At 50.4% G+C, this 11,523-nt stretch overlaps 1 pseudogene; it reads right to left on the reverse strand.

Moving 5' to 3' along the window:
• Positions 1 to 2,856: 2,856 nt before the first annotated feature.
• LOC101765193 lies at positions 2,857 to 5,613 on the reverse strand (annotated as a pseudogene).
• Positions 5,614 to 11,523: the final 5,910 nt, after the last annotated feature.

Consider the following 11,523-nt stretch of genomic DNA (forward strand, 5'->3'; position numbering starts at 1 on the left):
TTTGTTCTTTGGCCATTCCCTAAAACCAGTGCAGTTCTTTTGTAGGTGTTTAGGAGACTTGCAGAACCTGCAAACCTTGGCATCTTGAGCATTCTTATGTGAAGTGGTCTTATTCACCTTATGCTTCTTAAATTTCTTCTTAGGTTGTTTGCTGCTTCCTGATTCAGCTTGATTCTTAGGAGCATGGCTGAACCCAACAAAGTTAGCCACATCCTTCACCTTTTCAGCCCTCTGCCTTTCCTCTTCCTCAACATGGTAGCTGATGAGCTCAGCTATGTTCCAAGTCCCTTTCTGAGTGTTGTAGCTTAAAAGGACTATACTAAGGACGCAGTGAAGTCATAATCAAATGCACTAGAAAACCATCCAAGATGGCCATATCTAGTGTCTTAAGCTTATTGGCCTTATCACACGTGCTCAAGATGTGCTCCCTAATTCCACTAGGCCCATTATATTGTGAGGTGAGCATCTTCACGATGAGAGTGCTAGCACAAATTTTAGAGGAGCTCTTAAAGATCACCTCCACCTTTCCCAAAAAGGTCCACAAGTCCCTCGCCCAGGTCCTATCATGAAGCCTTGGCAACTTGACACCAATCATAGTTATCGCACTGTCCCAAAAAGTTCTCACCACCGTGCAGTCCACAAGCACATGCTTAATTGTTTCTTGTGGTGCTCCACATACTTCATAGTTGGCAATATTTTCAATGTGTCTCTAATGGAGAATGTCTCTAGATGGAAGAAACTCATGTAAGACTGTCCACCAGAACACTTGTAACTTGGGTGGGACTTCCAACTTCCATATGGCCTTCCAATCATGATCAGAAGAATGAGTCGATACACCTTCATCATACATCTGTCGTCGGTTATGTTCTAATAGACGATATGCAGATCGGACCGAGTTCCATGCTTTTCATGTTCCCATGCCAAGAAATCTTCCCCATGGCCATTGAAATGGGTTGAGAGAATAGCTTCCGAGTTGATTTCACAGAAGATCTCTTGAATAAACTCCTCACTCAGTGGCCACTAGGTGTCATTAGCTCTGACACCGTGGACACCCGCTGATCAGGTGCCAGGAAAGGTCGCCTCAACGGGTGATTTTGGATCCATTTCTCTTGCCATATATTTGTATTCTGACTATCTTCTATTCTTTTGATCAAGCCATCGAGAAGCACCTCATGGCCAGCTAGAATTGCTCGCATCTTTGGCTTGCGTGCTTCTTCCTTGTTGCAGCAAGAAATCCCCATCATTGAAATATCTTCCTTTCAACATCCAAGCACAGAGGGAATCTTGCCTAGAGATCAACCTCCAGTCCTACTTACCAAGCATAGCCTTGTTGAACATTGTTAGATCTCTGAATCCCATACCTTCATTCGCCGAGCAACTCCCATCGCATCCAATGCATATGCAAGTTGTCTGCCGAGCTACCCCACTAGTAATTGGCTATTGTGCTCCTCATTTTCTTGCATGTACTTACTGGTACAAGGAAGCAGCTCATGGGATAGGTGGGCATAGCTTGTGCCTTAGACTCGAACAAAATTTCACGTCCAGCACAGCTAGCTTCACGCCGTCCAGACTAGCATCCGACTAGGCCTTTGATTTTGGCTGGCATGTACTCAAACGCCTCTTGGGTGCATCTTCCTAGAGCTAGCAGTTGTTGAACCCAGATATTTTTCGACCAGTGCCTCATTTTCAAGTCAATAATGAGTAGCTCACGGTCACACAATTTTGTGAAATATAGTAGAAAAGCAAACGTTTACACACACCCTACCCTATATGAGCATGTTAGAGAGGGTCAATAAAGTCACCATAGGTACCTAGCTTACCAATAGAAAATACAAGCATTTATATTGAGTCAGAGAGTCGAACCATGCATAGCAAAAAAATATGAGGATTTACACAGAGTCTCGAACTATAGCAGTGGGCTAATTCTATCCTAAGGAACTAACATAACCAACTAAGGTGCATGGACACTTGACAACTTTAAAGGAAGGTACCAAAATGATCATAATATGTGCTACACAAATCCATATTATGCACTGTGCGACTCTGGCTGTGATGAACCAAATTTGTCACATATCGCTGAAAAACCATCATAAAGTAGTGTCTGTGACGATTTCAGATAACGTCGTGTATTGAGCGTCACAGATTAAATCGATCAACGTTTTCTTCAAAATAGTCACAGATCAGCAATCTATGACATTTTTTAACTATCACAAAACACCCTCAGACCCGTGCAACCCATCCCAGGCCCAGTTTTTGAGCATCACATATTAAATCAAGCGACGTTTTCTTCAAAATCATCACAGATTAGCACAATCTATAATATTTTTTAACTGTCACAAAACACCCTCAAGCCCGTACAACCCATCCCAGACCTAGTATTTATGACGAAAATAAACGTCACAGATGGTTGCCACGTGACAGCCAATATAGCTAGTGATGTGGATAGTGATGATGATGTGGCAGGTAACGTGGCAGATGACATGGCTAGTGCTGACGTAGCATTCATGACCCATTGGTTAACAGGCCCATTTTAAAACTAGACCACTTAGCTGGGCCATTCTTTCAAACCTCTGTATCATATCAAAAGCCACTAAACAGATGTATTAAAAATTAAGCCCACCAAAGCCCTCTGTATAATATCAAAAGCCACTAAACAGGCATATTAAAAATTAAGCCCACCAAATTCAATCTAATTTCTCAGCCCATATCTCAGAACGATGGTTACAGCCCAGAGGGGTGGCAAAAGAACCATAACACAAGCTGCGACTGCATAATCCCAAAAAGCATTCCTCCATAGGTTCTATTAAATGAAACACTAGATTGGACTAGATACTTCGACATTCTCTTAGACAGGTACAAAACTGATGGGTACATATCTAAGTTCAAGACAAGCCCAGTTCGACGTCCTAGAATTTTTTCTCAACTTCACAAGGATCACGGCAAGACTTAGAACACCCTGTATGGCTTCCCCAGATGTACAGGCACCTCACCTGGAAAACATAGATCGCATCATGCTATTATCTGGTATTTCCACCTGCGTTCCAAATTTTTATCTAGAACACAAACAGTTTAGCTATGAACATAATTAGAAACAGGATCATCACTCACATTCTGCCAACTCTTCTTCAGAAGGGACACAAGGAAGTTGACGCTCATCTGGATGTTCTGCTGGATCTGCTCCATCGACAGGTTACCTACAGCAACACCCATGCAAAGAACCTTCTTCAGCTGGAACTTGACTATAGCTTTCGTCTCGTTCACCTTGGATTCAAGAGACTCCTGGTGGCTAACCAGTGTAGGAAACTTGCCTGCACAGACATAAGCAGCATGTTACAATCAGCAGGTAGTCCAGGATGACAATACCATTATCAGTAAAAGGATGATAATTGTTGGAGGGAAATATTAACGACCTCCTTATGCCCCTGAAAACAACAATCATGAAGGCCCAGGCCCGCCTGCGGTAATGACGATCACCGCCGATCCAGCATGGGCAAGGAGCACCCCGCTCCGTCTCGCCCGACCCAAGGCCCCGGGGTCGGACATGCCCAACCCCTCGATAACGAAACTCCGCCTCGCCCGACCCACGGTCCTAGGGTCGGGTGCGCCCGACGCCTTGCCGCAAGGCTCCGTCTCACCCGACCCTGGGCGTAGGGGGTCGGACTCATCCGAGCCCACAAGACAAGGGTCCACCTCGGGCGCAGACCAGCAGACAAGGGTGCGGATCTTGTGGGCCCCCCACCGATCTTGCCATAAATGCGTCGCGGCTCTGGCGCGCAGAAAGGTGCCCGTGCCCCTCGACGTGACCCGCCACAAATACCCGGGCGGAACACTGTAGCCACGACCGCACAGGCTACAGTGGCGGCGGCTCCCCCTGATTTGCCATAGGGCACTCATAGCATGCGCCGCCCGACACAAGGGGGAGCACCACCAGTTCTCGTGCCCGGCCTATCCGGCGACAGGGACGTGACGTCCGTGTTCCACGGGCCGTAAGCAGAACAACAGGGGTCAACCGTCTCCCCCAACGTGCATAGTTGCCACATCCAAACACCATCATCATGCTCGACGGCAACGGTCGCCCGGAGGACCGGCGACAGGATCCGGCGACAGCCGTCGTCCCCCGGTGGCCGCGCTGACAAGAGCCGAAGGACGGAGCAGGAGGCAGCGATCCGGGGACTTGGTCCTTCTCCTTGTATTTTACTTTACTTAGCTTATCTTTTTTACTTCTCCAGACACCCAGCTCACCTGTAACCCCGGTACCCTCCTTGCACTATAAAAGGAGAACCAGGGGCCCCGAGACGGGAGGACTCTCAAGCCAACAGAACCCCCAAACTCACCTCACAACAATCAGTGCACACCCAAGAGACTTGGGACCGGCTCCCTCTCTCGCCTGTTTGTAACCCCTACTACAGACATGAGTAACACGAGCAGCTCCCCATACTAGACGTAGGGCTTTCCTTTGCCCGAACCAGTCTAACCCCGTGTCCTCTCACGCCACCATCTGGAGCCTTACGCGCATAAAATAAATTTACTAGTCGTAGTCTTGATCCGCTAATCTTGACAATGATAGTTGGCGCGCCAGGTAGGGTATCTTTGTGCATACATCACCGGCTTCAGATGGCCAGCCGTGATGCCAGCTTTGCTCCAGGCTCCATCGTCCGCTTCGGGAGCTTAGACTTCCTCGCCACGGGAGAGGGAATCGAGCTAATCCCTTTCCTTATCTTCCCCGCTCGCCCCGTCATCTCTGGCTCCGCCGCCGGGATAGTAGCGAGCGGCCGGGCGCGCGCCACAGGGCCCCCTTCGGAGGAGTGGCCCTTTGGGCTGCACAATGCCGTGGCAACCTACGGTCACCTCTTGGCGAGGTCCATGACCATGCTGCCCGCGAGCAACGAGCTCGTGGGCGTGGCGAGGACAACCTCCGATGCTGTCTCCAACAACGGGAGCCACCACCCCTCGCGCGAGTGTTTCATGGCCGATGCGCACTCCGAGGGATCCAACGATGACGGCGCTGAAGGGAGGCAGCGCACTCCCCCACCGCATGCCGCAACTACGACTGGGGCCCTTGTCAGGGCCCCAGTGCGGCCACGACAACCAGAGGTGCGCGCGGCACCCCACCAGGAGGTCGAGTGCCCCCGCAACGAAGGCGGGGCACGACAACGGGCGCTCGATGTCCAGCAATGCATTTGCATGAACGAAGATCGCCCTCAGCTCTTCACCCGCGCCAGCTAGAATATCGCCGCAGCGGCGGCCCTGCTCCGATGACTCCCCAAGCCGGCGACACCCGAGGAGCGTCAGGCGCACCAGGAGGTGCGCAACCTACTCGAGTGCGCCGCCGTTCAGCAGGCGAAGAGCTCCGCGTCCCAGCAACGTGGGCACAACGCTAGTAGGGTAGCGCCCACCACACCTCCCGAGAGGCGGGGGGAGTCTATCCACCAACCTCTACCCAGGGCGAACTAGGTCACGCCCGCTCGACGAACACCGCCGCCCGCAGGAGGCGGGGCTCAGTCCATTCACCGGCGTGTCGGCCCCGTCCGTGATGTTCACGACACTCTGGATGTGTGGAGGCGCTCCCGCGCGGACAGAGAAGATGGAGTAGACCGCAGCTATCACATCCATCGTGGTGGCCGCTATGACAGCGAAGAAGATCGCAGCCCGAGCCCCAACCCAGCGGGGCCTAGGGCCTTCTCCGCACACATCCTGAACGCGCCATTCCCGGCGCGCTTCAGGCAGCCCACGAATATGGCCAAGTGCTCCGGGGAGATGAACCCCGGGCTGTGGCTCAGCGACTACCGGCTTGCATGTCAGGCCGGTGGGGCGGATGATGACCTGTTCATCATTCGCAATCTCCCGCTCTTTCTGGCCGACTCGGCATGAGCCTGGCTGGAACACATCCCCTCGGGTCGGATCCGTAGCTGGAACGACCTGAAGGAGATCTTTGTGGGAAACTTCTAGGGCACGTACATGCACCCTGGAAATTCCTGGGACCTCCGGAGCTGCCACCAGGGGGTGGATGAGTCCCTTCGGGACTACATCCGGCGTTTCTCTAGGAAGCGCACTGAGCTCTCCAATGTCGCGGACGCCGACGTCATCAGAGCGTTCCTAGCAGGAACTTTCCTGCTGACCCCTAGTCCACGAGATGGGACGCAGGGGCCCGCGGACCACGGAGGAGCTCTTCAACATCGCCACCAGCTTCGCCTCGGGCGAAGAGGACATCGGGGCGATCTTTGATCGTTCCAAAAGCAAGGCGAAGCGGGAGGAGGACACCGACGAAGGCACCTCCAACCGCCAGCAAAAGAAGAAGAACAAGCAGCAGTGCGAGGCTCCCCTTGTAGCCGTTGCTGAGCGCAAATGGGGACAGCCGCCCCCTGAGGGCAACCCCGGCTTCTACGACAAGCTGCTTGAGGGACCGTGCTCGAACCACTCCCCGCTAAGCATGCCTATAGAGACTGCAACCTCATGAAGAGGTATTTTGTTGGCAAACCTAGTGAAGGGCGACCAGAGACGAAAGCCCGAGGAGGAGAAGAAGGACGGCGAGGAGAAGGAAGACGGCTTTCCCAAGGTGGACGGCTGCTTTATGATCTTCGGCAGGCGGGCGGCTTACGACTCCAAGCACCCCCGGAAGCTGGAGCGCCGCGAGGTCTACGCGGCTGAGCCCGCTAAACCGGCCTTCCCCGACTGGTCGGGACCCGCCATCACCTTCGACCGGTTTTACCACCCGGGGCACGTCCTGCAGCCACGACGTGCCTCACCAGAACCCAAATCACCAATGCTGCTGTACATCTCAGCCTCAGCAACAGCCGTCAGCGCTGCATTGATTCAAGAAAAAGAAATCGAAGGCAAAATCAAGCAAATACCGGTTTACTTCGTATCCAAAGCCCTGAGCGGCTCAAAGATACATTACTCTGAGCTAGAGAAAATCGCATATGCAGTTGTCATGGCAGCACGGAAACTACGACATTACTTGAGGGGCATAAAATAGTCGTAGTAACCAGCCAACCTCTTCATGATCTTTTCTCAAACAGGGAAGCTTCTAGCCGTATGCCAAATGGGCATCTGAGCTCTCAGAATTCGTCGTCGACTTCGAAAGGCGCACGGCTATAAAATCCCAAGTGCTGGCTGACTTCGTCGTCGATTGGGCCTCACCTAAGCAAGAGCCAAAGCAGCTAGAAACACCATGGATCATCCACTACGATGGAGCCTGGTGCCGCAGAGGAGCAGGCGTTGCAACGGTCGTCACCTCGCCAACAGGCGTCAAAATTAAGTATGCAGCGAGGCTAGATTTCCCACCAACCGCGAAGTCAACCAACAACACCACAGAGTACGAGGGACTGCTGCTGGCCTTAAGAAAAATGAAAGCCATAGGGCAACAAACATTCATCATTAGAACGGACTTGAAAGTAATCCGTGATCACATTGAGAAGGACAGCGAAGCCAAGGAGCCAGAGCTCATCAAATACCTTGAAGCACTTCAGGGGATTTGATGTCAAAAACATACCAAGGGTACAAAATGACGACGCGGACAAGCTTGCGAAAGCAGCAGCGGAAGGCGAGCCAATCCCACCAGACACATTCTACGAAGTCATAACCTCGCCGTCAATCAAGAAGATTCAGCCACCGTTAACGCCATCCAGCGTTACGACTGGCACGCATGCATAATGGCTTTCCTCAGAGGTCATTTCAAACCTCAAAACGAGGCTGAACGCACACACCTAAAGCAAAGAGGAAGGGGCTACGCAATCATCGAGGGGCAAATCTACAAAACAGGCATCTCAACACCATGGCTTCGGTGTGTCGACTATGAAACAGGTAGCGACCTGCTCAAAGAAATACACGGCGGGTTCTGTGGAACCCACATTGGCTCAAGAGCCCTAGCGGGAAAAGCAATACAACAAGGATTCTAGTGGCCATCAGTCCACACGGACGCACATCTGCTCGTACGAAGCTGTGAGGCATGCCAAAAAACAGCAAGGCAGACACATGCACCCTCGCTCCCCATCCAGCTCATCCCACCCTCGTGGCCTCTCCAGAGATGGGGGATAGACCTAGTTGGTCCACTGCCAGCAGCACAAGGAAATTGCAGATTCGCAGCAGTGGCAATAGATTACTTCACCAAATGGGCTGAGGCCAAACCACTCGCCGTCATCACATTAGCTTTGGTACAAAAATTTTTCTGGTAAAACATTGTCTGTCGGTTTGGAGTCCCAAGGAAGCTAACCGTAGACAATGGCAAGCAATTTGATTGTATCTCATTCATAGATTTTTGCGCCAGCATAGGCATGAAGATAAAATTCTCGTCCGTATACCACCAACAATCAAATGGAGCCGTGGAAAGGGCCAACAGTACAATATTCACTGTAGTCAAGAAATGTCTCTTCGATCAGAAAAAGGGCAAATGCGTCGATGAGCTCCCAAGAGTCATATGGTCCCATAACACAACAGAATCAAGGGCAGCTGGCTTCACCCCATTCAAGCCCTTATTCGGAGCCGAAGCGGTAACATCTGAAGAAATAAAAAACAAAAGTCTAAGAGTCCTCAAGCACGGGGATGTCGATGAAATCGCCAGAATAGAGAAAGACATGATCGAACTCGACATCAACGAGGCCATTGAGAATCTGGACAAATACCAGGAAGAAACCTGAAGATGGAGGGATCAACGCATTCGAGAAAGACAGATCAATGTCGGTGACCTCGTCATCAAAAGGAAAAAGAACTGGGAAAACCCAGGCAAGCTGCAAGAAACTTGGGAAGGCCCCTACATTGTCACAAAGAGTGGTAGACCCGGCTCTTTCCATCTCGTAGACCAACAAGGAAAAAATCTCCCACACACCTGGAACATTGACATCCTACAAAAATACTACCCATAATTGTACACGTCACCTTCGGCCTGCGGAACTATAAGCAGTGCCGAAGGTCACAGAGTGATTTTACCTCCATTTTCTTTTTTAAATTTACCTCGTCTGTAAGGTCATAGAGTCTAGTCTGCACTCTTTTCCTTGCTAGGGGCTCCATAATGGAGGCAAGGTTTTTAACAAGGCAGATTCATGTACACCTTTTTTGCAAAGAAAGAAAGGAAACTTCCCCTAAAAATATTTTTCGCGTGTAATAGCAACAACAAGTTGCGTGACCTCGCGCCCGTGCACGGAGGAGTTTTTCATGTTTGAAAGCAACAAACAAGGTGCGTGACCTCGCGCCCGTGCACGGAGGAGTTTTTCATGTATGAAAGCAACAACAAGCTGCGTGACCTCACGCCCGTGTGCACATGAGTTTTTCGTGTATGAAAGCAACAACAAGTTGCATGACCTCGCGCTCATGCGCGGAGGAGTTTTTCATGTATGAAAGCAACAACAAGTTGCGTGACCTTGCGCCCGTGCGTGGAGGAGTTTTTCACTTAAGAAAGCAACAACAAGTTGCTTGACCTCGCGCCCGTGCACGGAGGAGTTTTTCATGTGTAATAGCAACAACAAGTTGCGTGACCTCGCGCCGATGCGCGGAGAAGTTTTTCGCGGGTGAAAGCAAAAACAAGTTGCGTAACCTCGCGCCAATGCGCGGAGGAGTTTTTCGTGCGTAAAAGCAGCAAAGCGCGCAAGAAGCTTAACACCTAAGCACAACAACATTCGCAGACTGAAAAGAAACCAAAACATCTCCCCCGCAGCCTCGCAAAAGGGGGGTGACGCTTTTCGAAAGAACGTGCAAAATTTCTGCGACTTCGCAAGAGGAGAATCTGCAAGCGTAAGTTATCTAACCTCCCTCTCGCAACGTCGCAAAAGGGGGGTGACATTTTTCGAAAACACATGGAAGCACGTGCAGCTCAAAAAATAATAAACCACACCAACCTCGCACGAAGTCAACCAGCATAAGATGCAACAGCGTGCCCAGTTGAGGTTGAAGCAACCACAAGTCGTTGTATCAACCGGCCCTCGCAATAACTAAGTTAGCAGGTTGCCTGACATGGCAATCCAGCTTTGACTTATCTAACCTCGCAATTGACCCACGGTTAAACGCGATAAAAGTACAGCAGTTCTAAAAATACATAGGCGCACAAGTACTTCATAAGGCATAACTTCATACACAAACAAAAGTATCTGACCTCGTCAACCTTGCATGAAAAAACCAATAAATAAAAAATCTACTCCGCAGCATCCTCCTCTTCGTTAACAGCATTAGGCTGCGAGCAAAGCTAAGCTTACCGCTCACACGCCAGCCTCTTCACATAATATTGCCCAGAGATTGACCACATGCGCTCGAACAAATTCTTCTTTGCATTCTCCACAACAAAAGACTTCGTAGCACATCCAATATCCGAGGCGGCTGGCGCAACGTAATCATCTTCGGAAAGATTCTTAACATGCTCGCATCCTTGTTGCTCCAGCAAGTGAAGGGCGCTTTCCAAGCAGAACACAGCGGAGTAATCATTCAAGCCCTCAAGAACCTCAAGGAGACTCTTGACCACGTCCAACAACCACTCAAACATACGCTCACACCCCTCATTCAACGGACAATCATCAGGTTCCGCGCCAAACACACCAAGGGAGGCTTTATAAACTTCGTGAACTTTTTCGAACCTCTCCCTTAGTGCAGTCTCTATTTGCCTCAGCAATTTTGCCTTTGTTTCTAACTCAGGCTCCATCTAGCCAACCTTAGATTTTAAACCCGAGATAATCTCGCTGTCCCGCTGGGCATCTTCACGTAAGTCTTTGATAACCCGGTCTTTCTCTTTCACTTGGCCCTCAAGATCCACCACTTCTGATTATAGGCGATCAATCTCGTCGCCCTTAGCCTCGTAGTTTTTGCCAAGTCTGCGAGATTCCTCTTTCAACTCCGCGTTCTCCACCTTAACTTTCTTCATCTCTAAAGACATAGCAGCAATGGTCGCTTCAAGCGAAGCTACCTTCTTCGAAAGCTCTGAGGCTGTTTTCTCATGTTTAGCAAGCCGATCCCTCGTAATCATTGACGAATAAGACACCTGCAAGTTTCAAACAAAGAACATTAACCCAAGTTGCAAAAGACGAAACAAAGACAGTGCACACCACACATATCATCAAGTCAGCCAGTAACCATACTTCTTTACGAGGTTGGCCTCTAAGTTGAAGAGCTCTTCTGAGCTCATCGACTTTATAACCTGCTGAAAATCTGTGCGTCAAAATATACAATTATAAGTATGCCACAACAGCAACAAAGGCCACAAACAGCAATAATCACCCACAAGCAGCCCTCACCTTCGTATCTTCACACCTCAACAGCGATCGGAACAATTTCTCTAACCCCACTCGAAGTTGCCGCGCCCGCCTTCTCCACCTTCTCTAAACCACCAACATCTGCACAGCGCTTGCAGTCTTCACCCTCATTCCCCCAGTCCAAAGTTAGGTTGTGTGGATTATAAACCCTACCTCTAGAACCTCGGTGCGCCCGCTCAAGCCCAAACCTTCGTTAAGCCCTTGACGACCAGCCGGCAAGCTCTCACCTACATCATAACATTTAACTTTCAGCCTCACATGATCCTCACAACTAACCTCACCAACATCTCCC

The sequence above is a fragment of the Setaria italica genome, chromosome I, assembly GCF_000263155.2.
Source record: "Setaria italica strain Yugu1 chromosome I, Setaria_italica_v2.0, whole genome shotgun sequence".
In the NCBI taxonomy this organism is placed as follows: domain Eukaryota; kingdom Viridiplantae; phylum Streptophyta; class Magnoliopsida; order Poales; family Poaceae; genus Setaria; species Setaria italica.